Source organism: Mastigoproctus giganteus, chromosome 3 (genome assembly GCF_048544385.1).
Source record: "Mastigoproctus giganteus isolate SK-2022 chromosome 3, ASM4854438v1, whole genome shotgun sequence".
In the NCBI taxonomy this organism is placed as follows: domain Eukaryota; kingdom Metazoa; phylum Arthropoda; class Arachnida; order Uropygi; family Thelyphonidae; genus Mastigoproctus; species Mastigoproctus giganteus.
In genome coordinates, this window is record NC_143577.1 from 240498346 (window position 1) to 240525186 (window position 26841).

Consider the following 26841-nt stretch of genomic DNA (forward strand, 5'->3'; position numbering starts at 1 on the left):
GCTTGTAAAACGATCAAGAAATAATTCCTCTTCAAATAAATAAAATAGAAACAAACAAATTATTTACTCATTTAAATGGATCTCTGGGTGAGGCAGAGCACCACATTTTCCATGATTTTTGAAACTTCAAAAATAATCTAACAATAAATTAATGCGTATGTGCAGAATGACTATAATAAATAGCTAAAATTCTGACAGCAAAATACTATTATTTATTTTAGCTCACAGCTCATGTTTAGATTAATTAAAATAGTAACTGAGAGTTTCCGTTCATCATAGAAACATTTGAAGCTTTTCTCAAGGCTATTCCTTACTAATTTCATACGAATATAGATTTTTCCCCCTCCTTGAACACTTTTAATTCCAGAAGAAGGTAAATTTATTCCTTTTTAACTGAAAATTACGATTTTTCTCCACTATGGACAAAGAACTATTCCAGTGTTTGGCTATGTAACAAAATTATGAAAGGAACTTGTAGAATCTTCATTTAAATTTTGTCTTGAGGTAGGCAGGAAAGGCTCCGAACGGTCGAGGTGGTGGGAGGAATAAATTCCTCGGATACTCATGTACGCAATCCTGTAAAGAAAACGAAAAACTTATAATCGAAATAATTCAGAATTGAAAGTCATCTTTCGAAAATGAATTATTACAAAATGATTTTATGATGCTTCATTTAGGTGGATAATCATTTACACACTAATTGATCTAGAATAAACATAAAATAATTCAATTAAAGAATCAATGCTATTGGTTAATAATTAAAATATGGATTACTATATATATATATTTTTTGATCGCTTATAACTAGTAATGGGCATAATCGAATGATTTGCTGTAATCGAAATAGTCACCTTCTGGCGACAAGAGGCCAAAATGTGTCTTAGGCACTCCTTCACGAATCACAGTACTAAAATATAAATAAAATAATATCCTGTATTTATAGGAACTGTCCGATTTGTAAGAAATATTTTTAATAAAGAAGAAATATCTTTATTTCTCACCCATTTGAACCCTGGTGCATCCCTAGCAGCCAGGGAGCACACGAGTTCATATCACCTTCTTTGGCACTCTTATGTATATGTCGTGGACATAAGACACCTAGAAGTGCCAAAGAAGGTGATATGGACTCGTGTGCTACCTGGCTGCTAGGGATGCACCAGAAGTTTTTGGAGGCCCCAGAAAAACTGGTGGACGGAGACATTAAATTTTAATACAAGGCTGATGCCATTTTACGAAACTCGTTTAAGCAATCACTACAGTAATGTGCCAAATGATAAGGCCAAAAAACACGAAATATTTTTAGAACCAGTTAGGCTTAACTGTTCGAAGATAACATCTTTTACTTATCTAATGGAAGAAAATAAGTAACAGACTAAAATTACGTATCAATTAAATAAAAATCATCCAATTCTATGGCTGGAAAATTCTAATCTTGCAGTTATTAAACCACAACGGTAGCGTACGTTAACCAAACGCATACACAAAATACAGCACTAAAAACCGATGGACGGAGACATGTCGGAGCAGCACCAGTAGGACCCGGAGCACCATTTCTCCGCAAGCCGAAACCTATCCCAGCTCACAGCGAAACCTCAGACCCAGCCCAGTTACCCTATCCACAGTTTCACCTCAGCAGAGCAGCGCTACCTTTCCAGCGTCAAGAAAGGAAAAGCTGGGGTCAAACAACATCGCCAATTTCCTAGCCAAGGCAATTGAACATAGTACCACAGTGTTTGGCGATGTGGGATGAGTGTCATCCAATTCTAGAGACTCTATCCAGTAGGATTACAATTTTACAGCCCATCTGGGAAAGAGGGACGATATGCTCCACGAAAACAGACCTTCGTTTAACTCTATTGGAAGTCTCCTCTAATGAGTATGAAACTTGAAGCATATATATACAATTAGATAATACTTTGTAGATACGTTTATAAAGAGTTGCTGAACTATTGAATCTTAATTTAATAGTTTTTAAGAGCTTGATCGAACGTCACATACCTGCACAAACACACATCTTCAATGCATACAAACGACGAATAAAAAGCTTAGATTTGTCAACAATGTAGTTACTAAAGGTAACTTGCTGTTCCACCAAATTCCTCATTGAATCTTTAGCCTACAAAGGTTTCCTATTCTATACTTTTAAGTCTTTATAGCCAGTGCATTAGTTTTCATATAGTTCATTGTACTCGCTGTGATGTAGCACAACTTCAGTGTTTGACAACTGTAGAGTGTCTGTTCTTCCCCCTTTGGAACGTGTCATCATTTCTGTTAATAAAAGCGTTCCATTCATAAAATGATATCAAAAATAGTTTTAAAATTTATTCTAAGTAGCGTGATATGAAATAATTAAAAGATTTAAAATAATATATTATAATACAGTTATATATTATCATTAAATGTAAATATTTTTAAGTTTAGTTCATCAACAAATTTTAATTGGGTTAAACATTAATAACTATAAATTTAATAAGATATACATGGTCAGTCCCCCCAATCGTATGGCCTTTTTAAATTGGAAATATTCTATTGAATAAAGGTCCTGTTGCAATGCTGTTTCATAAGGTTCTTCATTTCTCTTAGAGCGTAGAAGTATTATTTTCAAATTTGTAGTCAGAATTAGAAAACAGAGCCTTGATCTTATCTTTCAAATACCTTGCATGCTCAGTGAAATACCTCTCCTCAAGGAAGAACTTGAGGTGCTTGACCTGGTACACAACTCAGGGAAGCATCTCATACCTCACAACGTACAGAAGATTGTCGCATAGCATGTAAGCATCACACAGAAGTATAGTTCAGTACTACTCAACTGTAATACGTGTGTACACAGCATCTGTGGCATACTTATGGACATTCACGCCAATACCCAAGTTTCCTGCTAGGAGCAAAGAATACCAGAGAGTGGTACCTAGTTAAAATACTTTCCTACGCAGTGATCCTATCGATTCTGTTGAAGTGGCCAGGCAAGTCATAATTTTATGAAGTAGCTATTTGACAAGTACCCCTTAACAAACGTTTATAATTCTTTTAAATACTCATAGCAAATAACGAAGCAGTGAAAATTGAACTGAAAATTGAAAGCGCATTTTGCTGTTCAACCAGTGGTTGAGCGGGCGAAACGAATCTGAATGTTGTTAAAAAATTGAACTGGCATACCAAGTCATATATCGACAAGATACTGCTTGGTTCATTTTCAATACAATTGGTACTAGAATCCTAAAAATAAGCAATAATTTACGTGGTAGTTTTATCATAAAAAGTATCTTACCTGTACATTAGTGTGAGCCATTTCATAGTCGTATTTGAATCATTGGATTGGTAGAAGGACTCTTGTATGACGTTGATATGGCCACGATCTGGATTCACCGGTTCTGCTGGACTTTCTCCACATTGTCGTCCATGATGGCGAAAGATAAGGTACTGTCGCTTGCTTTTCCCATTGAGGGTGATACCTGAAGAATGAAAACAAACTGCCTCAGTCTCTCAATAAGTTCAGTTATTCTTTTTGAAACATCACTACGCACCCCCTATTTGACACCCGTTTTGTATCAGTTGTCAATTTGTTCCTAACACCGAACACTATCTCAATTACTTGCCTCTACAATGAACGGTGGATTGTCACACTGGCGTTTCTCTCCTTTGTGCTTTCATACCAAAACAAGGTGTCCTGATAAAATGAGATTTCCGTTGCAATCCGTGACTTTTTTTTTTATTTTGCAAGGGGGAGGGAGGGATCTACCGCACACTCTCAAACGTATGCATTGTGGATACGACCTGTGAAGTGAACTGTGACAATTACAATGCATGCAACACATAACAATGAACTTACAGACACCGTTTCAACGACCCACCTGTCCACAGCCTGAAGGGAACAGCAGGTGTTGCATAGCAACCGACTGCTACAGTCTGCTCTCTAACACAGCTGGGTCGTTTTTGTACCTGTAATAAAGGATTTTCAGTTAATCTTAATTTTTTTTTTTTTACCATAAATAAATATACGATATTATACAGAAGATAGGGTGACCAGAGTCCGAAACACTATTTCCCAACTGTTCTTCAAAATACAGAAAATATCTCAATGAACAATGTGTAATTAAGAGTTAATTTATTCTAGTTTTTATGCATAAAAAATAATTATGCAATTTACTATAATTTTGTTTTTTAATCTTTTCAGATAATCTACTCTACAAAAGATGGCTTCGATAGAAGAGAAAGCGAAATGTGTCCTCTTGCTAGTAGAGCTTAAGTCCCTATCAGCAATTAGAAGAAAATTTATGATACATTGCGCAAAAGGAAGCACCACAAAGAAATTCAATTTCAAACTGGATGAAGAAGTTTGAAGAGACTGGTTCGGTCAACGATTGTGATGCGAATTGTAAAGTCTCGATTAGTCAGGCGTAAACTCTGGTATCTGTCGAAGAAGCTTTTCTACAAAGCCCATGAAAATCGTTAAGACGGGTATCTTTGGAACTTGGTGTTCCTAAAGAAACAGTGCAAATAATTCTTACAGTAAAATTGCACAAGCGACCTCACAAGATTCAAGTGCATCAAATATTGCTGGAAGAGGGGTCCACGTCAATTTGTTGCACGATAATGCTTTATGCAACAGTCTGGTGCATGAAAATTCGCTGTAGACGACAATTTGGTGCATGACGTCTCGTTGTATGACAGTTTGGTGAAGGACATCTGGTGGCTAAGACAATTCGGTGTGTCACGCAGAGAGCAGAAATTAACAAAATCAATGTAGTACAAGGTTTAGGAACAAGAGAAATTGTCGACTTAGAAAGGAAGAATGCAAAAATAATAGAAAAAAAGAGAATAGTACATTTTTTTATCCATTTATTTTGTTTAAAAGGATTTACGCCGATCCTTCTCATAGGCAGGTTGGAAAGTGAGTACTTATTTCAGCAAGACTCTGTTGGCGTACCCTCCCTTAGTCAGGAACGTCGAGAACCGCCACGGGCCTTCTTGAAAACACCCCACTGGGCTATAGTGCTTTTCCATGTAGAGGACACAGACTCCAATTCTGACCCCTACACAATCTTCAGGGAAGCTTACCCGCCTACCTTTAACCTATCCATGGTTCTAGCTTACTACTAACTTCTTTCGATAAAAACCATAGCGCGGTTTGGAAACCGAACGTCAGAAGAAAAAATAAATAAATAAAAAAATACAACTTACAGAAGTGAAAGTAAAGTGCGAACAAGATTCTCTTGTATCCCAGTCTTAGTTATCTTGCAACGCTACAGATTTTTTTTTTTTTTTATATTTATTTATTCCTGAACGAATGCAACTAAGAATTGAAGCCAATACAGTTTTTCAGCAAGATGGAACACCTTGCCACTTCGCTCGGGACGTTCAACAATTTTTAAACGAAGTCTTCCTAAACAGATGGATTGAAAGAGGTGAGCCAGTTGCTTGGCCAGCTCTTTCATCCGATATGTTCCCATTGGACTTTTTTCTGTAGGGGTATGCTAAAAGTGTCGTTTCTTCCTCAGAATCTCACTCTTTAAATGATCTTTGTATAATCTTATGATTAACATATCCTAAAAACTAAAATAAATTACCTTTCCAATGCATTTTACAGATTTTTGCCCCTGATTGCCTCTGATTGTTCAGGGGCAATCGACGTTTAACTATCTGCGAAGTGGCTAGTGATATTGCTATTTATTATGGGACATATCAATCTATTTTAACACAAGATATGGGAATGTGACACGTTTTAGCCAAATTTATGCCTTGCAATCTGACTAATGGTCACACAGAGCGCGAATTCCCGCATGAGAGGGTAATCATCAGCTCCATACCTTGTTTCTTCTCACATCACTGGTGATGAATCGTGAGAGTATAGCTCGGCCTTGGAAACAAAGGCCCAGTCTCTCAATGGAAGACTCCGCCTTCTCCAAGGCCCAAAAAAAGGAAGAAAAGCAAGGCAATCCCCATCAAATGCGCAGATCATGCTTATCATAGTTTTTTGGCTTATACATTATTTTCTACTAACTAAAACTTTTATTAATTCTGCTGGGGGAAAACATTATAGACATGAAACTATTTGCCACTTTTATTTTTAAGTTTATAAAATTATTTAACCCTTCAAGCAGTTGTTGCCAAAAATTACCACAGCAGCGACTTAAATCAACTGTCAGAGGCAGCTGATTTAAGTATCAATTGACATTTTCATATAGCGGGCAGGGTAAAATTTCTTGGTTTAGATCCAAGAATTTAAGTCTCCACACTAGAAGAAAGTTCAAAGTCTCAGTTATGTAAAGAATATATGAAGACTTGGAAAGAGAAACTGGGCGGTGGTTGCAATATTTATTTGGTTTGTTGTTTTTGAATCTACAATTATGAGATAGGTAATTTGTAGAAACATAGAATTTTTATTTATCGCTTGCACTATTTGTCTCATTTTGGAAATATCAAAAAGAAACCATTTGCATAATTCTTTGAAGGTGAAGATAAAGAAAGAAAATGTAAGCACGATGGTCGAAATCACACTGAAGTGGTCAAGGGGATGAATGTGACTCGCAGTGTTGTAAATGGCACTGTGGAACTAGTCTGAAAACACGTAAACTATATCTCGAGGGGTTCTCTGGGTTATTCTCATCTCACGTCTATAAAAGATTATGGCCGTTTTCAGATTTAACTGCAAGGCGTCGTAGAGAATTCACAGCATGGTAAATTGTTTTACAGCTTGCTGGATATACAAGGGCTGGTATCTAGGTATGCCTTCTACAGAAGGCTTTATGATCCATCTATCCATGTTCCCTTGACCACTATAGACGGCTCACTTGAATTGGTGCCGACTGAGTGTTGAACACACACAGGAGTAATGGGCCATAATGCTCTTCAGCGACGAGTCGAGATATTAACTAGAAAGGAAAAGGAAACCAGATTCCATCATCTTAACAAGAAAGACGCATGTTTGGAGACGGTGTTTTTATTGCATTGTCTGTAATCGCTGTCAATGACCGTTCGGACTTCTATATGAATCCAATACCAACATGGAGAAAGAGCATAGCCGTATGGAATGGCCAGCTAGATGTGAATCTAGTAAATATTATTCATGGCCGGGATGTTCTGAGCGAAAGAGAAGTCAGACACTACATTGAGCTAGCGTCAGCCTTACACAATGAGATTGATACTTCCAGCACTAATTCATGGCCTCATTCTCAGCATGATAAGACGATATCAAGCAAGTGTTGTTAATTACGGGGATAACAGATCTTATTAAGGTATTTTTTGTTTTATTTTAGTTTAATATAATTTACATATAACGGGCATACACTCCAATGACAATGTCTATTTATATAAGAATTATACTTTCAAATAAATGCACCGATAATGCGCACAATTCTTATGAATATAAAAATGCATATTTGCACAAAATGAAATTACAATTATTTACACTGTTGTTATTTGTTATTTTTTTTTTTTTTTTAGGAGCATTAGCAATTAAGGCCATATTGCTCCGGGGATATGCGGTGGTCATTCTCTGACCTTTCCGCATCCTCCGTATTTGGTATTTACACTGAGCGATCATTGAATTATGACCACCTACCTAATACTTTGTAGGTCCTCCTTTTGCCCCCAGTTCAGCAACTATCCGACGTGGCATTGATTCAACAAGATGTCGGAAGCGTTCGGGGGGGGGGGTATGGTCAACCAAGCTGCGTATAATGCGGTCAGCAATACAGGTATGGAGGTGATTGGTGTATGCAGACGCCTGATATGCCTTTCCATAGTGTCTTACAAGTGCTCTATGGATTTGATATAGGTGGAGTTTGGAAGCCAATCGATAAGCTGGAAGTCAGAATCGTGTTTCTCAAACCATTCCTGCACAACAAGTGCCCGATGGCTCGGCTCATTGTCATCTTGGAAGATATCATCGTCATTCGGGAAAAAGTGTAACATAGCGGGGTGTACACAGTCAGCAAGCAGTTGACGAAAGCGGAGACCACTGATACGTTGTTCCACATGCACCAGGGGGTCCAAGTTCCTGCCAGTGATACAGGCCTCACACTATACAAATGCCTCCACCGGCCTGCACTTTTGATACCATGCATGATGGATTAAGAGTTTCATGTTGTTGATGCCAAATCCGTACACGACCATCCACGGTATGGAGAAAATAACATGACTCATCCCACCAACACACCAGTCTTCTTCCCGTCTTCTAACGTCCAACTTGCATGCTCTTTGCACCAGGCGAGTCTTTTACACCGAGAACCTTGGTTAGGAGAGGATGAGCTTGCTTAGGGGTCGTCTTCTGATATAGCCCATACGTGCGAGCGTGCGACGATTGGTCATGCCAGATATTGTTTCGGGTTGGCCCATTGTATTGGGTAGTCAACTCTTCAACAGTGCTGCGCCTATTTGCCTGTACTAGTCATCGTACCCGGCGCTCACCTCTAACATCAACCTTTCGCTGACTTTTGCAGTTTTGCCTTCAGGTCGTTGTTTGACCATGTTGACGCCAGTCCTGGTACACTTTAACTACGGCGGCTGGTACAGTTTAACTACGGCCACCAGTTCAGCCGTTTGGGAAATCGAGGCTCGACGAGTTGGTGCACAATCTGTCCTTTATCAAAGTCCGATAAATCCTTCCTTTTTTACCCATCATGCTCGGAATTTTACTACCAACTGAACCACTGACATCTTATCTATTCTACGTAGGTCGACTAACTGCGCACTCTCGTACCTCACGTGGTCAACGGGTCGCATTCAGTTTTCATAGGGGTGGTCATAATTTAGTGATCACTCAGTGTATTTTACAGTTATATTGAGTGGACAGTTCCAAAATCATGTACCTCGTGGGCAGAACAGTCGGTATTATCACCGTCATCCCCACAGCAAGTGGAAAAGACCTCGGTTTGAATCCAGTCAATGACGCGAGGAATTTTTATAGGCCTTTTTCACAACACGGCTGAGTTAGTCGGTCTCAGGCGAGGGTGGCATGGTTTTTATTCCAAGAAACTCGAGTTTTCCAGCAAACAGCAAATCGATCAGAAAACTCACCCAATTTACAAACACACACTGGCCAAAAAAATACGAACCTACATTCAGTATCGAATCGGGCAGTCTTTGTTTGGAATAACAGCAAGTATGCTGTGTAGTATGGATTCTATAAGGTGTTTTAGTGCATTTTAATCTAATTGTTACCATCCTTCCAGCAATATATCGCTCAGCTGCGACAAAGTTGAAGGAAGATTAGCTCTCACCAGCATATCCCACATATTCTCAATAGGATTAAGATCAAATGAATGTGTAGGCCAGGGAAGATGGAAGAAATCCATATCATGATCCGAACCATTTTTGAACGATTCTGGCACGATGCACTGTTGCGTTGTCGTCCATAAAGTGGCCATCACCTTCGGGATAAAAGGGCAGGATGTAGTAGATCTGATACAAAATTCAGGTACTCCTTGGATGACATTCGACCTTTCACTGGTATCAACGGACCCAGTCCGTGCCAACATTCCCCATGTCTTGATATCACCTCCAGATGCTTAAGTTGTCTTAAGGTAAGCATGTTCCATCGCTTCATGAGGTTCTTGCCACACTCTCTGCCAACTATCAGTGCAAAACAAAGTGTATCGTGGTTCCTCTGGCCACATGACTTTCTTCCATTGTTCCACTGTCCAATCACAACATTCTCGGCACCACTGCAAGCGGATTTTTTCTATTTTTCTCGGAAACAAGTGGCTTTCGAATAGGCAGGCGACCCAATTTCTTTAATTTCCTGTGCATGGTACTGTTGAAATAGAGCAGTTCTGGGCTTGGTTGAATTCAGATGTTATTGACTGCACACTGGATGTCCTACTTTTTCCATACAGTCCTTCTCAGAGTACCACTGATTCGCTCTTGAAGTATTGTTTTTCTACCACATTTTCGCCTTTGAGATGTGGAAGAACTGCTTGCTTTTCAGTCATTAAAAATATTGCTGGACGCTTTTAAGAAACCAAATGTGTTTCGTTAATCGTGGCTCCTGCTAAGACCTTTTTTTTTTCAATTTTGAAAGTCTGATAGATCACACGTTTTCCTCATTCTCACTTCAGGTTATTGCAGTGTCTAACAGCATGTGCAATCTTTATACTGAACGAGGCAACACGTCATCACCACACGTCACAGATTTCTTTGCATTTCTTCTGTTTGTGACTGTTTTAATACAAAGGTTCGTTTTTTTTTTTTTTTTGTTTTTTTTTTGGCCACTGTGTATTATATACGGCACAATATTGCTTAAGTTGCTGATGCTTCTAAAACCCTACAACAATCAACCAAGATCACGTGTAAACATACCAGAGTAAAATCTTGAGAAAACGCCTATGACTAAAATAACAAATTTCCATTTACAAAGAAGCAAAATCAAAAATATTTATTTTAAAATTGACTAATTTCAGAGAGGTATTTTGTATATCCACAAACGGATCCAGATTTAAAATTTCAGTAGAATTATACAATTAATTTGGAGAATTATTTTTTCTACCATAATTAGTATGGAATTTTGCTCAGAATAAAGGGAACCGCATATGACGTATCAGATAAACAATCTACATCTAAATCGTTGTTAAACAGCTTATCTATAAAACAGAGGTTTATCAAACTCGTGGTGGAGTAAATATTTCAACCAAAATCGTTGTAGGTATATCGGGTAATATACTGGTGTGCAAAACTTAAGGACCATTCAGGTTTTCAACTGTAGCTTCTCATAGGAGTGGCCTCGATATTGGAAAAGCATACCAAAGGAACCACGTGAGGTACAGAAATGATGAAGGAAACAACACCGACACAACAACGGTAGAGAGGGACTTTATTCAAAAATGGCAACATAGCACTGGCTGCCATGATACAGATGCATCACTGCCAAAGATGGAACAAAGGGAAGAGGTGGTCCTCAGTAGGAGATATGGCCACCCCTAATGTCGATGCAAGCTTTGCACCGCCTGTCCATACTTAGAACAATGTTGTTGATAAGTTCTTGCGGTAACAGCGTCCATTCCTCTGTCAACGCCATCTTCAGCTGGTGAACATTTTCTGGTGGGTGTGGACGTGCCGCTAGGCGTCTCCCCAGAGCGTCCCATATGTGTTCGATGGGATTTAGATCGACTGAACGGGCAGGTCAATCCATACGAATAATGTCCTCACTTTCCAAAAGCATATCAACAGCTGCAGTGCGATGGGGGGTGGCGTTATCATCCATAAACACGAACTTGGGACAAATGGCACCTCGGAACAGACGCACATGGGGAAGGATTACCTCAGTACAGTAGCGTGCACCGGTTACAGTACCACCTTCCGGTATCTGGAATTGCGTACGTCCATCCAAGATAACGTCTCCCCAGACGCGAACACCTGGACCGCCATATCGATTCCTTTCAGTGATGTTTGCTGAGATGTTTCAGGGAAACAGCGTACTGGCCGTCGGGCAAACAGTCCACCTTTGTGGAGTCGCTTGGCCACAGTAAACCGCGATATCCAGCGTCCTGTGTTCTTGTGCAGCTGGTTTGCAATGGATCCCGCTGTCTGGTGTCGGTCCCTCTTGGCCTGTTGGAGAATATAGCGGTCATCATTGGGCGTTGAGTTTCGTGGACGACCACCACTGGTCCTTCGAACAGCTGTAGCTGTCGTTCTGAAGACCGACAACGCACTTGAAACGATGCTATGGGCGATACCGAACTCTGCAGCCACACTCCTCGCACTTCGACCTTCCTCGAGCTTCCCAATTATTCGACCCCGGGTAAAGTCATCCAGTCGTTGTCTACTGGCCATTTCGTTGCCTGTAGCACTGTATGAAACCAATGGAACGTCTGTAACAATTGTGCTCACCATTCGGTAATTTGTGCATAACTGCTGAACTGCTGCTTTTATCTGTTTATGTGAGCCCTCTCATCACGATTCAAATTTTTGCATGTGCACCAGCTTTATACTGAACGGCACAATTATGTAAATCGCCACATGCTGTTTCGTTTGATTTTGTGGTTGTAACCTTTAGAAATAGTGTTGGTCCTTAAGTTTTGCACATCAGTGTAGGTGAAAAAGACCTGAGTTGTAAATTGCATGGATTCTACGGTCAATTTTTTGTTTGCTGGATGAAAAACCCGAGTGTCCGGGAGAAAAAAGCATGCTACCCTCGCCTGAGAGCGACTACTCAGGCATATATAGCGTGTTGTAATTTGAATTGAATAACTTTAGCGTTTACATGTAAAAATTGAGGGATGTAATTTTTGATATCATCTCAGAAACTTATGTTGTGAGATAAAGATTCTTTTTTCTTAGGAATACTCCACGTTAAATTTTGCGAGCGTTTGTTCACAATTTATTTTATCAGTGGGCAGATTGAGTTCCCTTTTGAATTTCGAGGAAGTTAGTTAATGGCAGTACATGCTGTGACGATTTGTATTTGAGAGAGCAGTAACCAGATTACTCGAAGTGTCCAGAGTTGTAAGTTCTGAACTTCAACACGGACAATTCACTGTTTAGAAAGCAATTTAAAGTCAATGTTTCTTCATTTTGTCTTTTAAAAAAAGAAAGCTCAATTATGATTTCTGATAATTCGTTCGAAGTGTTGTTGATCTAGGTATTAAACTGAGATTCTGGAGTAGTAATAGCTGATCTGTATTCTTGAAACTATTCTCTTATTCTTGAAGCGCTCTACACTAATTGGAGCAGGTACCTAGAACGGTAATGATGTTATCATCTGTTTTGAGGCCTTCAGAAAGCGAAGCCGACAATTTTTCTTGAAAATCGAGGATATCGAAACTTTCACTTCCATCGTTATCTGATGAGGTCTCTTCTGCAGGATGCAAAGTGTTTTCATTACGTTTTGGAGAATGTAAAGAAGTAAGGGCGTTCTTTTCTGGGTGCTCTCGTGGGTAACACAGTTTGTATAATCACCGTCCTCCCCACATCGGGTGGAAAAGACCTGAGCTCACATCTCGAGAAAGACGCATGGAAGTTTTATGGGTCTTTTCCACGTTGCTGAGTTAGTCTGTCTCTGGAAAAAGGTATCATGGTTTTTCGTCCAGCAAATCGACGACAGAACACATGCAATTTACAGACATATTATTTCAGATCAATATTTGTCCAGGTTTTGTGTATTATTAAGAAACTTCCAAACGAGTCTTTTCTTTTTACATTGGTAGATAAACGCGAAGCCGAACTGCCTTTCCCAACATATCCAAGACACTCTCTATTGGATTCAGATCTAGACATTCAAATTTTAAGCTAAATGGGAAGAGCTCGTTCTTATACCACTAAAGTTTGGGAATCATTCGTATCATGTTTTAATAGTCCCTACTCCAGTTCATAGCAGCATAATGTATGTTCTTCTTTATATTCCAGTACGACCACAGTCAGAAGAGTTTACAATAAATTGTGAATACAATTGTTAATCGTGTTTAGCAGTCACGAGCTTGAACCACAGTCTATTCAAAAAGCGTGTACTACTGCACTTTTCCCCCATGACCACTCGGCTTCAAAATAAAGTTTATTATTTATTATTATAAATGCTATTAATGTAATTAAACTATTAGCATATCGAAGTATCGCATAAAATAGGTGTAAATTGATTGAGACAGCCATTTCTTTGGTGTCAACTTAGGGTGAAACAGTAGAATAGAAGAAAACCTCCCGTGCTATTTTGCTATTGCGAACCCCGTGTAAGTTACCTGGCAACGCTAATGGATGTTCCAATTACTGTTGATGTATGTCGTTTCTACGAAACGGCTGAAAAAAAATCGCTTGTGTTGAAATAAGATCCGTTGATAGAGCGGTTGAATGAACTCACAACAGAGAGGAACTTTAAGTGGCTCCTTTTCAAGTTCATTGAAGACAAACTCGTGGGGGTAAGGGAGCTTTCCCTGCATCGCTTATAAACAACTCCCTACGGCCAATTGAAAGAGATCTCAGACACCACACAAAGCAGATGGTGATCTGCGCAGATCGTTTGACCAAACTGGTCCACCTCCATTATTGAACAATGACAATATCGGATTATATACTTGATTAGACGCAAAACAACCCTCCGGAGATGGGAGAAAGGTGAGACAGAGTAATGACTCCCTTCCCTGCATTCTCCCAGCAGCAAATGCGATTCAAGATAACTATTGATCTTACATTGGTACATATGTGTTGCCATGATTCTGAAGTGACAATCGCCTTCCCTATGCAAAGACACAAAACAGGAATAAAGGCAGAAGCAAATTTCAAAATTACATAATTTTTGTTGATACAGGACTAGCCAAATCTCAATATTTGGATAGTCCTGTATCAAAAGCTTTACCGATATTTAAATATATGATATGAAAATTATTTTTTGCATCCATTTCCTTTGTGACTCACTAGCCAAAAAATTAGAACGCTTTTGCAATTGGCATCAACAGATGGTATGAGCACACGTTCCTTGATATCAGATAAATACTGTACGCTTTCTGCGGATTCTCAGTAGATTCGGTGGAAAACGAGTGATCTTTCCAATTTTCAGAATGGTGTTATTGTTGGAGCACATTTATCAGGAGCCACAGTTAAAAATAAAGAAACTAGTGTGTCAAAAGCAATCATCTGAAAAGAACATAATGAGTGAAAGACGGGAGGGGAATGCAACACTAAAAGGAAGAAATGCAGCAGAAAATCGGACTTCAAGAATGAGACCGCGGACATTTAAAGCGAATTGTTCGTCAGAATATAAGGTCCAGGTTGCAGCAAATTACTGAAAATTTCAGTTTAGGCAAAGAAAGATTGGTTTCCAAATGAACTATGTAGCAGAAGTTGAAGAATCGGGGATTTAGTAGTTATGTACAGATACAAAAGCCACTTCTTTCTGTAAAAACGAAAGATTCGACTGGACTGGGCCGCCAGTCGCAACACCGTACTGTGGAACAGTGTAAAAGATCATGTTGTCTGACGAGTTTCAATTTACACTTTTTTGCACCATTGGTAGGGTGAAAGTGTGACATGAACTTCATGAAGCCATGCATCCAGACTGTTCTCGTGTCCAGTACTCTAGCAGCTGGAGGTGGCATGATGGTATAGAGTATGTTCTTCCTTAGGTCTGTACGGACTGTATCCGTTCATAAAGTTGCAATGCGTAAGGACTGGGTCCGTTCATACGGTTAGACGCTAGTGTTATCTCCACTGAATATCCTTTCGTCGTATCGAACAATTTTCCCTCTGCAATGTTTCATTTTTACCGAATGGATTCTTTCAAGACGACAACGCAAATTATGTATGCATCAGTGATTTGGTCAACTGCCCCGCTCTCCTACTTGAAACACCATCTTGGATTAGAATACTGGTATTTGCGATGGTTGAACTGGGTCACAAAGAAGCTCTTCACAATCTCCAAGGCGGTACTGTTCTCAAATCTGAACAACCCACCGTGGAAACATCTCATTGTTAAACGAAATATTATAACCCTTAGTCAGCTATTTACACACACTTTGGGCCCCCGGCATTGACAATATCCTATATAGCAGGAAAACAAGAAGAGGCCAAAATTACAATTTTACTATCTACAGAAACGCACTTCAAAGCCTAACAAGTATTTCATACATGTTCTCCTCCAATACCATCAATTTCTGCACCATTTCTTGAAACAGACCTAAGGAATGTTTTGGATAGAAAACAAATCCTGGCCGAAACCTTCTCCGTGGTTCAATTCTGAAGCAGTACGAGCGATTCCATGGTTAATTAGCTCTACAAACCAGAAACCCCACGGTGTCTGATGCAAGGGCCAATTCGGAATGCTGTTTTCTTCCTGGGATGTGCCGATGACCACTTTTTATAATGGAGTTCAAAATGGACCTCAGACTTTCCTACTAATCGCAATGATCAATTTCTGCTCATTTTTATCGAATTAATTTGATCTAATTTACTCATGTTGTTATTCATTTATTTTGTTTATTCCCATAAATCTCCTATTTTATTTTTGTTATATACTAATCATTTATCTCTTGAGTCTTGTAATCATTATTGTAATTACAGACTTGTCACTAATGTAAACCCCACTAGTACTTTGCTGTACAGGGGTGAGATTATGATCTCTAACTGAATAAATAAATAAATAAACTATCCACCGTGCAAAAATTGTATCCGAATGGTTTGAGGAACATTCCCGAGGAATTTTTACAGGTCTTTTTCACAACGTGGCTGAGTTAGTCGGCCTCAGGCCAGGACAGTATGGTTTCCCCTCCCGGAAACAAGGGTTTTTCGTTCAGAAAACTAAAAATCGACCTCAGAACACATGCAATTTACAGACAGTATACACGGAGCAACATGCCCTTAGTTTCTGATGCTCCTAAAAACCAACAACAAAACCACAAACAACGAGAATCAGGCGAGGGCACTAAGCTTTTTTCTCCCTGAAACTCGTGTGTTTCTTCCAGTAAATAGCAAATCAACGGTAGAATATGCTCACTTACAGACATAATATATTGATACCTCATAGACTTAGTTGCTTTGGCGCTTAACGCACATTACCTCCTCAAAAATGGGATGAAAGTGGCAAGTGTAGATTGGCAGATAGCGTTCACAAAAAGACATTCTAGTTAACAATACGCAAACTGGACAATCCAACCTTACTCCAACCTTACTGGAGCTATGAACTTGAACAGAGTAAATGTAGGCGAATTTTACGCTGATTTGCCGACTTATGAGTTACCATAAATATGAACCTCAAAGCATATAATGTAGATGAGACAGGAGTCACTACTGGATAAAATCATCGCTTTGTTTGCGTGTCCTGTTGGAAATCCAACCCACTCTTTACTTTAATTTTTCCGAGAAAAATATTTTCAAGTCCATTTTATTAGAGATGACCAAGTAGGTAATGTTCGAACAGCGAATAAATCAGGCTGGATGCAGGAAGAAAGTTTTAATCAATATATTCACCATTTTGAAAAATTTGCGAAGCCAGAAGGAAACAGTACAGTTCTACGAATACAAGACAAACAATCTCAGTTCTCAATCATCCCAGTTACTGATTTCTGTAAAAATAATTTCATTACACTTTTTTTCCACCGCACACGTCTCACAAACTACACTTTTAAGGGTAGATGGACCACCGAGATAAACCCTAATTTCGTATGTTATCTTTCTATTGGAAAGGCTATGTGACCTTTACAATACAAAAATGGTCTAGGTGAAATGCTGGATTTCCCTTAACGGGACCCAAAGTCTGAGAACCACTCATATAAGATATAACGTTCTTTGCATTATTTAAACACAGTAATTCAACTACTGAAGACGTTAGAAAGCTTAAATGTATCCTGCAAACACAGAGAAAGATTGGTAACAGAGTAATAAATCCCAACTATTTAACTTCCTCCCAAGATTTCACCTACCTTGATTCAGCAATACTTTGTGTGCGATCGGCACCGTTTTCTAAGCAGCAAGCAGGTTTCAAAGTTTCGTAAATTGGCTGGTTCCTGATTCTCTCTGCTTCGGCCATTCTGTTTCTCCCACTGCTCGAATTTCTATAGCTTTCTCCTTTTTATCGTACAGGAAGGTGCCTAGCGAAAGTTCCTCCCTCTCGCCTGAAGCGCGTGATTCTATTGGCTGCATTTCGTTATCAGAAGGGCAGTACTACTGCCACGCGCCTGAGCCGATGTCTCTGTGCCATTTCATCCAGATTTCATTCAGGTTTCTGATAGCTTCCGTCCACTACTCAACCGTATCACCAAATTTTTAATTTGGGAGTGGAAGGAAATAAATGTATATGGGGAAACAGATGCTGCTGGAAAATACTATAGATTAATTCAGCACGGTTTTTCTTCAAAAGGAAATTATTCTAATTCTAATCTATTCTAACTTAAATGGGATTATTTCAATCCAATTTAAGTTGACAGATTCTTCCTTAAAAGCAACCGAAGATACGAAATCTGGTTATGTCATCAGTTGAACCAATTATCTAATTTAAAGTTAATCAAGGTGCAATTACTTTCTGAAGATATTCTTGACAAAACAGTCATTTGGTTTCTTTTTGTCCTAGGATCTATTTTTAACCATTTCTATCGATGAACAGTTAAGTCCCATAGCCATTTTTGTGTTTCTAATAGAAAATGGCAGAAACATTAGCACTATGATCGTTGGCTTACTATTGGAGGGATTGTTTATTGATTTTTACAATGTTAATCTTTATGTTTCAAAGAAGGGCAACAGTAATTTCGAACATAATATTCTTAATCACCCCTAATAAAAGTAAACCAATCTGTTGCCAAGGTAACGTTAATTATGATAAGGCTTTTTTTTTCAGAGAGGATTACACGATGAAAAACTTTACAGGATGCTAATTATTTAAAAATAATAATTAATAAAAAAAATAACAGAAATTTTAAATATTGCAGGGCAAATTGATCGATTAAGCGATTATATTTGTGCACGAAGTATACAAAATTACTGTATATTCCAGAGAAGGCTTTAGAAGTTATCTGAGGACTTCACCTTTGAAGTTCTCAAAAATCTTGAAATTGTAAGTTCAACTTATACGCTAAATATAAAACAATAAAGTTAAAGGCACATATTTAGGGTTAGCAGACAGATCAATACCAATATATTTACAATTAATTACATATATTTTTTTACTGTTGCTCATCATTTAAAATGTTGCTACCTGTATTGCATATCATCAGGGACTTAGGCCATTTTGCTCAATATATACTTAGTCTTCTGTAAATTGTGTGTGTTCTGTGGTCGATTAGTCTGTTTGATGGACGAAAAATCCAAGTTTCCGGGGAAAAAAAACCATGCTACTCTCTCCTGAGACCCCTAATTCAGTCACTTTGTGAAAAAGGCCCATGAAAGTTCATCACGTCAACGACTGGATTCGAACTGAAGTCTTTTCCACCCGGTGTGGAAAGGATGATGATATGTCGGAATATATAGGATTTATTTAAAAATAAATATATCTGTATGTTCTGGTGGAATCTCTCCCCATGGTCTTCCCTAACGTTGCCTGCTTGAGCTGAAAAAATTCAGGTAAGAGTGCAAGTAATGAAGTTTCATTGACATTCTGCATCCTATTTTTCAATGAACTTGTGAAGGTCTTTGTAACTTTTAATGTTAGAGATAGCCTCTCACTACAACGCAAAAGGACTACAAATTTCGCTCGGCATCAGCCATATGATCTTCCATTTATTGTAAAGCCAACATACGATGAACTTGTCGGCTAATAAATATAATATCTTTCACTTTTGCATCAAACAATTTTGGAAAATAGATTGTATATGATTCGAAGGTTTCACGTGAGGATCAAAAATAGTTAACAAAGAATCTCAGCTTGATATGAAGTGGTGGAAGCAAGACTTTATTTCTTGGAAGCCAGGGATTGCCAACTGAATTCTGACCGACTATTTTCTTCTCGAGTAGTGCTGATGTACTGCTCTGCTGTCCCAGAGGCAGAGAAAGCAAGGGAACTTAGTGAAACCACTTCGCAAACTAAGGAGGAACTCCAGCATTTTGAAGTGCCCACAGACATCACTATTTATACTGGCTATACTTGACCTTCTCTGGCTATAGTGGCCATCCTTGACTCTACTTGGACACATGCTTCATATTTCCGTAGTTTTCTTTAATACGAATACAGGAATTGATGGGTGTATATTTCCATTTTGGAGCAATTCATTTTTAGAAATTTTGCTTGAATTGTCTATGAAAAGGACTCTTCCTGATTGTGACCAAAATAAATTTCTTCATAAAGGCCAATCAGATCAAAAAAAGTAGCATATAGGATTCTACAACTGTGTAAAAGAGTCACTATGTGCATCAGTGACTCTTTCTATATGTGGAAGTCTTGTAGCTGTGATCCAGTAGGCTCCATTCTTGAGATGTCAGAATATTTGCACCAAATTTGGTTAAACCACGTCACTCACTAAGTCATCCATTGCTTTCTGGTTACCGAAATATGGCGCTTTACTTCAACAGGCTTGTGTGGTGTAATCAGAGTTGTACTGTTGACCAAATCATTTCAAACGGGAACTTTCAATCCTATTCTGGAGTTTTTTGAACCTAACTTGCCGACGACGACGTGAAACTATATTCATGTATCAACAGTCAAGATGATGAGTTAACCTTGAGACTGCTCTCAACTCTTTCGCTAATTGGATTGTTTTGAATGGTCTGGAGGTTAATCCTAGGAAATGCAGATCTATTTCATTTTCAGCTTCAAGGAAAACTGAGATTTTAGTTAACCAATTTTACATCAAGGAGATGCCGATTTTCAGAGTTTCCGAAGTTTAAGATTTGGGAGTTACTTTTACTGCTGGATGTGGGTTTGATAAACATGTTAGAAAAATATTAAACCAAACAAAAGAGACAAATTGGCTTCATTAAACGGCAGACATAAAGATTTGAAGATCCTCAGTTCTCTTTGCTCCTATTCAAAACAACTGTACTCCTTATACTGGAGTTTGCTTCGCCTGTATGGAACCCACACTATGCATACTTGATGCAGCAAATAGAATTGTTGCAGATGAAATTAATCCATTATCTTTCCCGATGTAATCACATCTTTTACCACAGAATCTTCTACCCGAATCTCTGTTCTTACTTCAAGCTTCAATCTTTGGAAACTTGGCAAAATGTTCTCGATCTAAAACTGTTGTACCACATCTTCACTGGTTCAATCTACCTGCCGGATCTTCTATGCCATATTGATCTTCACGCTCCAGCGGTGGCTACTAGACAGAAGACTACTTTCCACATCGGTAACTCTAGATTAGAGATATCCAGGAACTCGTTCGTTCTTCAAAAGAACATTGGCACTTATGAACAAGTTTGATCTGGATATGGTTATGAACAGGAAAGAGTTTCACAGAACCGTTTGCAGTAGGTTGACTGGCTGACGGATGAGTTCTGGGTTAAAGAAGTCCTCATTAATTTGTGTTTGAAGACGAAATGCACAAGGCATAATCCTTATGGGTTTTGATAATTAACTATATAATATTGGTGTAGATACACCATAGTTAACTCATAATTTGAACTACGTATATAGTGTAACAGGCATCGTTTTAATAGTATCTCATATTGTGTGTGCCTTCACAACGAGAAAACTGGTATTGCAATATTCAAATAAATAACACTTCTCTAGTAGAGAAGACTACTGTTATTTATTTTCAGAGGATACCACCACCCAGACGATCGTTTCGAAGCTAATGGGCTTCATCATCAGAGGGCGGCCAGGCATCATGGTAGTGCAACATGCCATGTTGCCAGAGAGATGCCAAAGGGGCATCTCTTTTTGATTTATTCGGGGTAGTGCAATACCAGCTATCTCGTTGTGAAGGCACACACAATATGTGATACTATTAAAACGATGTCTTTTACACTACATACGTAGTTCAACTTTATGGGTTAACTATGGAGTATCTACACCGATATTATATAGTTAATTACCAAAATCCATAAGGATCCTTGTGCATTTCGTCTTCAAATACATTATTTCCAAAACCCTTTGTTGTGTATATTATATGTTAAAAGTAAATAAATAAATTCTCTCCCTAATCACATCATTCGTGATTTATCGCATCTTGTCTTTCCAGCTATGCTCCTCACAAATCTCATTTCTGTCCCCTGCATTCTGCCTTCATCCTTTTTCCTTTTTCAGATGCATACGTCAATTATGACGTATGCATCTGAAACTTTTTCAAGTTTCAGATGCATACGTCATAATTGGTATGTAATAGGTCTAATATATAGCCTTGTTACACTTCAGTGGTACGTTCCTGTTCCAGATTAGATATCTAGTCTGCCTATAGAAATTCCCGCCCGCTGGTATCCTTCTACTTATTTCTTCGTCTATCACTCGAGTCTTTGTAATGGTGCTTCCTAGGTACTTAAAGTTGTTATATATTTTTAGCTCTTTCACTACCATTGTAATGTATCCTTCAGGCTCACCCCTCTTTAGAACCATTACTTCACTCTTCTCCTGACTGAAAACCAGTCCAAATTCATTGGCCATACTAGCCCACAAATCAACTTGCCGCTGCATTTGTTCCCTGCTCTCTCCCCACATTCAGAGGTCACCTGCGAAGAGCATAACTTTCATCTGGTCTTGTCCAAATTGTTTCGCCACTCTACATTGCACATCATTCATGACAGCTATGAACAGTAGTGCTGACAGAACGCCTTTTATGTGCAACAGTATCAAAAACTTTCCTGAAATTCAAGTATTTGATATCAAAATTATTTTTTTGGATCCAGTTCCTTTGTTACTACATAATACTGTCCAATAAAATTGATCAGACAAAACTTCCCCTTAACAAACCCATGCTGTGTTTGAAGTAAAATTTCAGCCTTGTCTAGATGATCTTGCATTACTTCTTTTACCAGTGACTCCATTATTTTCCATGGAACAGAAGTTAAACTAGCAGGTCTGTAATATGTTACCTTCTGATCCCCTTTGTGAATTGGGGATACATTGGCAAATCTCTTCTCCGCGAGGATCTCCCCTGAGTCCAAGAAAACTTTCATAATTATGGCTAAGGGTATGGTTACTTCCTTCGTTGCCTCACCTTAAAATAATTGGATAGATCCTATCCGCCCCGAGTGCCTTTCTTATGTTTAACTTCAACAATTTCTCTTCCACTTTCCTCTCAGTTATTTATCACAAAATCATTTACCTCCCTGTTAGTTTGATAAACTTCTAGCATCCCTTCCCTAAAGAATTCCTTATGTGTGAATGTAGTGTAAAAAGATATTGGAGGATGCAAAATACTCATTCAGTTTTCCAGCAACCTGAGCAGGATCATCCAGTCGAACGATCGATATCAAGTGGACCAATCTGATTTATTCCCTTCCGTCTAGGGTTTACATAAATAAAGAAGACTATTTTGCATCCTTTGCCAAAGATTTCTCGTAATCTGCCTTCGCTTACCTGACCTACTTTGAGACTCGTTTACAGACTAGTTTTTATCTACTATAGGCTTCTGTGTCGCTGATATTTTATATGCATCCCATTCATTTTTATTTTCTGCCATGAGTCTCATTAGCTCATCTGACATCCATTAGGGCCTAAACTTTGAACAGTATTTCTTAGTTGGTATGAAAAGCCTATTAGCTTCCAAGATTAATTCCTTGAATGCGTCCCATTTAGAACTTGCTAATGGTAACATTGGTGTACATGCATTGTCCTAACATTGGTGTACATGCATTGTCCTAGCATTGGTGTACATGCATTGTCCTAGCATTGGTGTACATGCATGGTCCTAGCATTGGTGTACACGCATTGTCCTAGAATTGGTGTACATGCAAATATACATGCACCAATCATATGTACTTGCATGTCACGATGTGTTCTTGCTTTGGCATTTGCCAAACGTAAACTGTCCTGGTGTTGGAAAAAGTGTGAATGATGATTTGTCTGAAATGACGTTTCCAATAATCAAGTGTACAGTTTTTGTACTCCTACCACCATTCCATCCTCATTCGAGCATTATCATCACTAACGAGTGGCTTGGCAATAGCGGCTCTGCCATAAGTTTCAGCGTTATGAAGTTCTCGCCGAACTGTTTTTCCTCGAAACTGGACTGATGAGACTCAAATTAAGGTCTAGTTATTTTTGAGGCGGAGGTTCTGTGTTTTTTAGGCTACAATCGTTTTCAGTTCCTGGCAATCTTCAGCATCAGTCAGCATCGATTTTCTCCCACAATTCGTCCTACCTGATTTTGTTTTTCCCTACTTAGTGAAGGCAGACATCACTTCCGATACAGTTGCCCTCGCAATTTACCCTTAACACCATTCTGCTCCTATTTGTACAGTAGTCTTCCATGCGCAACGCTGCCTTGTAGGGGTTATTTTACTTTTGGTGATATTTTAATATCATAACGGTTGAAAGTTATTATTTTTTTTTTAAATTTTATTTGTATAAGAATCTTATACATTTCTTAAATAACTTTATGGTTGATTATCTTAAAAGTTATAACACTGTAATCTTATTAGCACCCAAATGAATTTAAATAATAAAAGTTTCTAATCAATTTTTAGAAATATTATCATTATTAGCCATATGGTGCAAGGAGGCCTAAGGCTTTTGCTGCACCAGGCAAAAAAAAAAAAAAAAAAAAATTCTGAGTTACCCTGAGAGAGAGAGAGAGAGAGAGAGAGAGAGAGAGAGAGAGAGAGAGAGAGAGAGAGAGAGAGAAGCAGAAGGGAATCACCAAGGAAAGAGAAGAATGATGATATCCAACTCAAGACCCTGGGTGCGCCAGGCCCATACTCACCAGCTCCTGGAGAGACTTTCCAACAACTTATTGTTGTTGTTGTTGTCATAAGGTGTTAGGAGCATCAGCGACTAGGGTCATATTGCCCCGTGTATACTGTCTGTAAATTGCGCGTGTTCTGAGGTCGATTTTCTGTTTGCAGGTCGAAAAACACGAGTTTCTGGGAGAAAAAAACCATGCTGCCTTCTCCTGAAACCAACTAATTCAGCCACATTGTGAAAAAGAACCATAAAAATTTCTCCCTTCATCGACGGGACCCGTACTCAGGTCCTTTCCACCCGGTGTTGGGAGGGAGGACGGCGATCCTACTAACTATGCTACCCACGGGGCCTCTTGGTGTGTAATCAACAAGGGGTTGTATGGTTTCCTGTAGTAGTGCTATCCGTGTGTTTCCGAATGTGTCCAGTAACGGCCGCACATTGTCAGGTGGATGGTCGTAGCTTCGAATGTCCTTTCCAGTAGGTCCCAAACATGCTTGGATTGAGATCGGTAAGTTGGATTGCCATTGGGGGAATTCATTGTGGTATTCCTGAAACTAGTTAGCAATCCATTCGAATCCCATCAATGACGTAAGGAATTTTTATTAGCGTTTTTTTTCCACAACGCGGCTGAGTTAGTCGGTCTCAGGAGAGGGCAGCATGGGTTTTGCTCCCTTAAACTGGGATTTTTCGTACAGCAAAACAGCAAATCGACCATAGAATGGGTGCAGTCTACAGGCATTATATACGGCGCAATATGGCCAAAGTTGCTTATGCACCTAAAACCCTACAACAACCAACCAACCAACCCGACTTTGAGTCTTCAACCAGCGTCAGAGACCAGTCCATTCCTGTATAAGGGGTATTGCTAATTCGAAGCCAACTCAATGTATAATTTCTGTTTATTGATAAAGTTTATTTCAAAACCTTATACCTTATAATAAAGCACTTTGATCTTTAAATAATAATACATTTTCAGAATTTTGTATTTTTAATATACTGCAATGAGGATTAGATTTTAATGTAGTATGGAGTTCTGGCGACTTCCAGAGAAATTTTTCGTGTTAAAGCCATAAGTTATAATTTTTTCTAGATTAATATCTTAGATATATTGTGCTAATATTCGATTAATTACTGCATTTAATTACAAACTCATTAAATATTTAATAATTAATACTAATAATTATCTACCACCGAATTACTGTAGGATAGGAAAACAAAAGTGGACACGAACAGCCAGAATTCATCTAAAACGAATCAATTATCCTTCTGGTCTAATCTTAGAATTTAGTCAAAGATTGCTTGTGAAAAATGAACAACACATTTGTCATCAGCTTAATTAATGAAAGTTTACACACAGTGCAAGTCGTCAGAGTATAATGGACTTTTCGAAGCTCACATGTACGTGTTGCTAAGACAACCGATTTACTAGTGGAGTCTGATGAGAAAACAGGCATGTTAAAATTAGCCATTTCTCCATGTATTCAGATCAATTTACCAGCAACTTGTTTTCGTATTGTCAGCACTTTGCTATTGTCAAAGTTGGGTTTGAGGGCTTTCTCAGCTGCGGCAATGACATAGCCAGCCATTAAACTCCAATAAATTTGCAGTATTTTCTTCTCGAACCTTTATTGTATAATGTCTACGCCGCCATTTTGACTAAGAATATTAATTTTTATTTCATGGTTTTCAACTTTTGGCTAAATTTCAAAGATCATCATGTAGAGAAAATATTTTAAAGCACTGTAAATTTCCATGGAAGCTTTTAATCGGATTAATCAAAGTAGGAAGAGATTATCTTACAATGTTGAACTCTCACTAATCTATTACACCAGCACATTAACTTAAAATAACAATCTACATCTTCTTCTTCTTCTTCTAAAGTTCTCTACCAAATGGCAGATTCAGGAGAGCTAGGAGCTAATTGCTTTTCAATTTCTTTGTCTGTTAACAGTGGCAGTCTCAGGATTTTCAAAGGGAAGGACTAAAGTAGTTTTCCGGCTAATCAGGTGTTTCTTAAGCTATCATCATGTAAAAGTAAAAAAAAAAAATAATAAAAAAAAAAAAAAAAAAAAAATCAACATTATTTTGATGATAACGGGACAATAGCCACTTTGGACTTGACCAGCGACCGCCACTACTTTCTCATTCCAGCTTTCATTACACTTCTGTAACATAATACTTATAATCCATCTCATGGCTGATAGTGCGCCTTCCTTCAGGTTTTTCTAGGGCGTCCTCGCCTTCTCTTCCCTTGTGGTATCTACTCATATATAATTTTAGGCCATCTCACTTCATTCATGCGCAGCAGATGTCCAAACCATCTCAACCTCCTATTTTCTATTCGTTCTATAATATCTTCATCTGCGTGCATCTTCTTGTTTTTTGTTTCCTCATTTGTTATCCTCAATACCCTAGAACCCTAGCACTCCGACGTAGGTAGTCCATCTCTAGGACTCTAAGCTTCTTTTTGTCGCCCTCTTTCAGTGTCCACACCTCACGGGAGAGGTGTGGACACATTCTACGGGAGATATTGTTGTCCCACCAAAAAGAATTTAGGGCACTAAGAATCTTCCTACTTTGATGAATTCTTGTGTAAACTTCCTCTTTCCCCAATCCTTCCTTAGTTAATCTACATCCAAGATATTTGA

At 38.6% G+C, this 26841-nt stretch overlaps 1 long non-coding RNA gene across 1 annotated transcript; it reads right to left on the reverse strand.

Annotated features, from left to right (window-relative positions):
* Positions 1-244: 244 nt before the first annotated feature.
* Positions 245-17455, reverse strand: LOC150088946 (uncharacterized). The gene is made up of 3 exons (XR_016546803.1): positions 17340-17455; positions 3269-3452; positions 245-576 (listed from the first exon to the last, which is right to left on the reverse strand). It is a non-coding gene; the product is annotated as an uncharacterized LOC150088946 (long non-coding RNA).
* Between the last annotated feature and the right edge of the window lie 9386 nt (positions 17456-26841).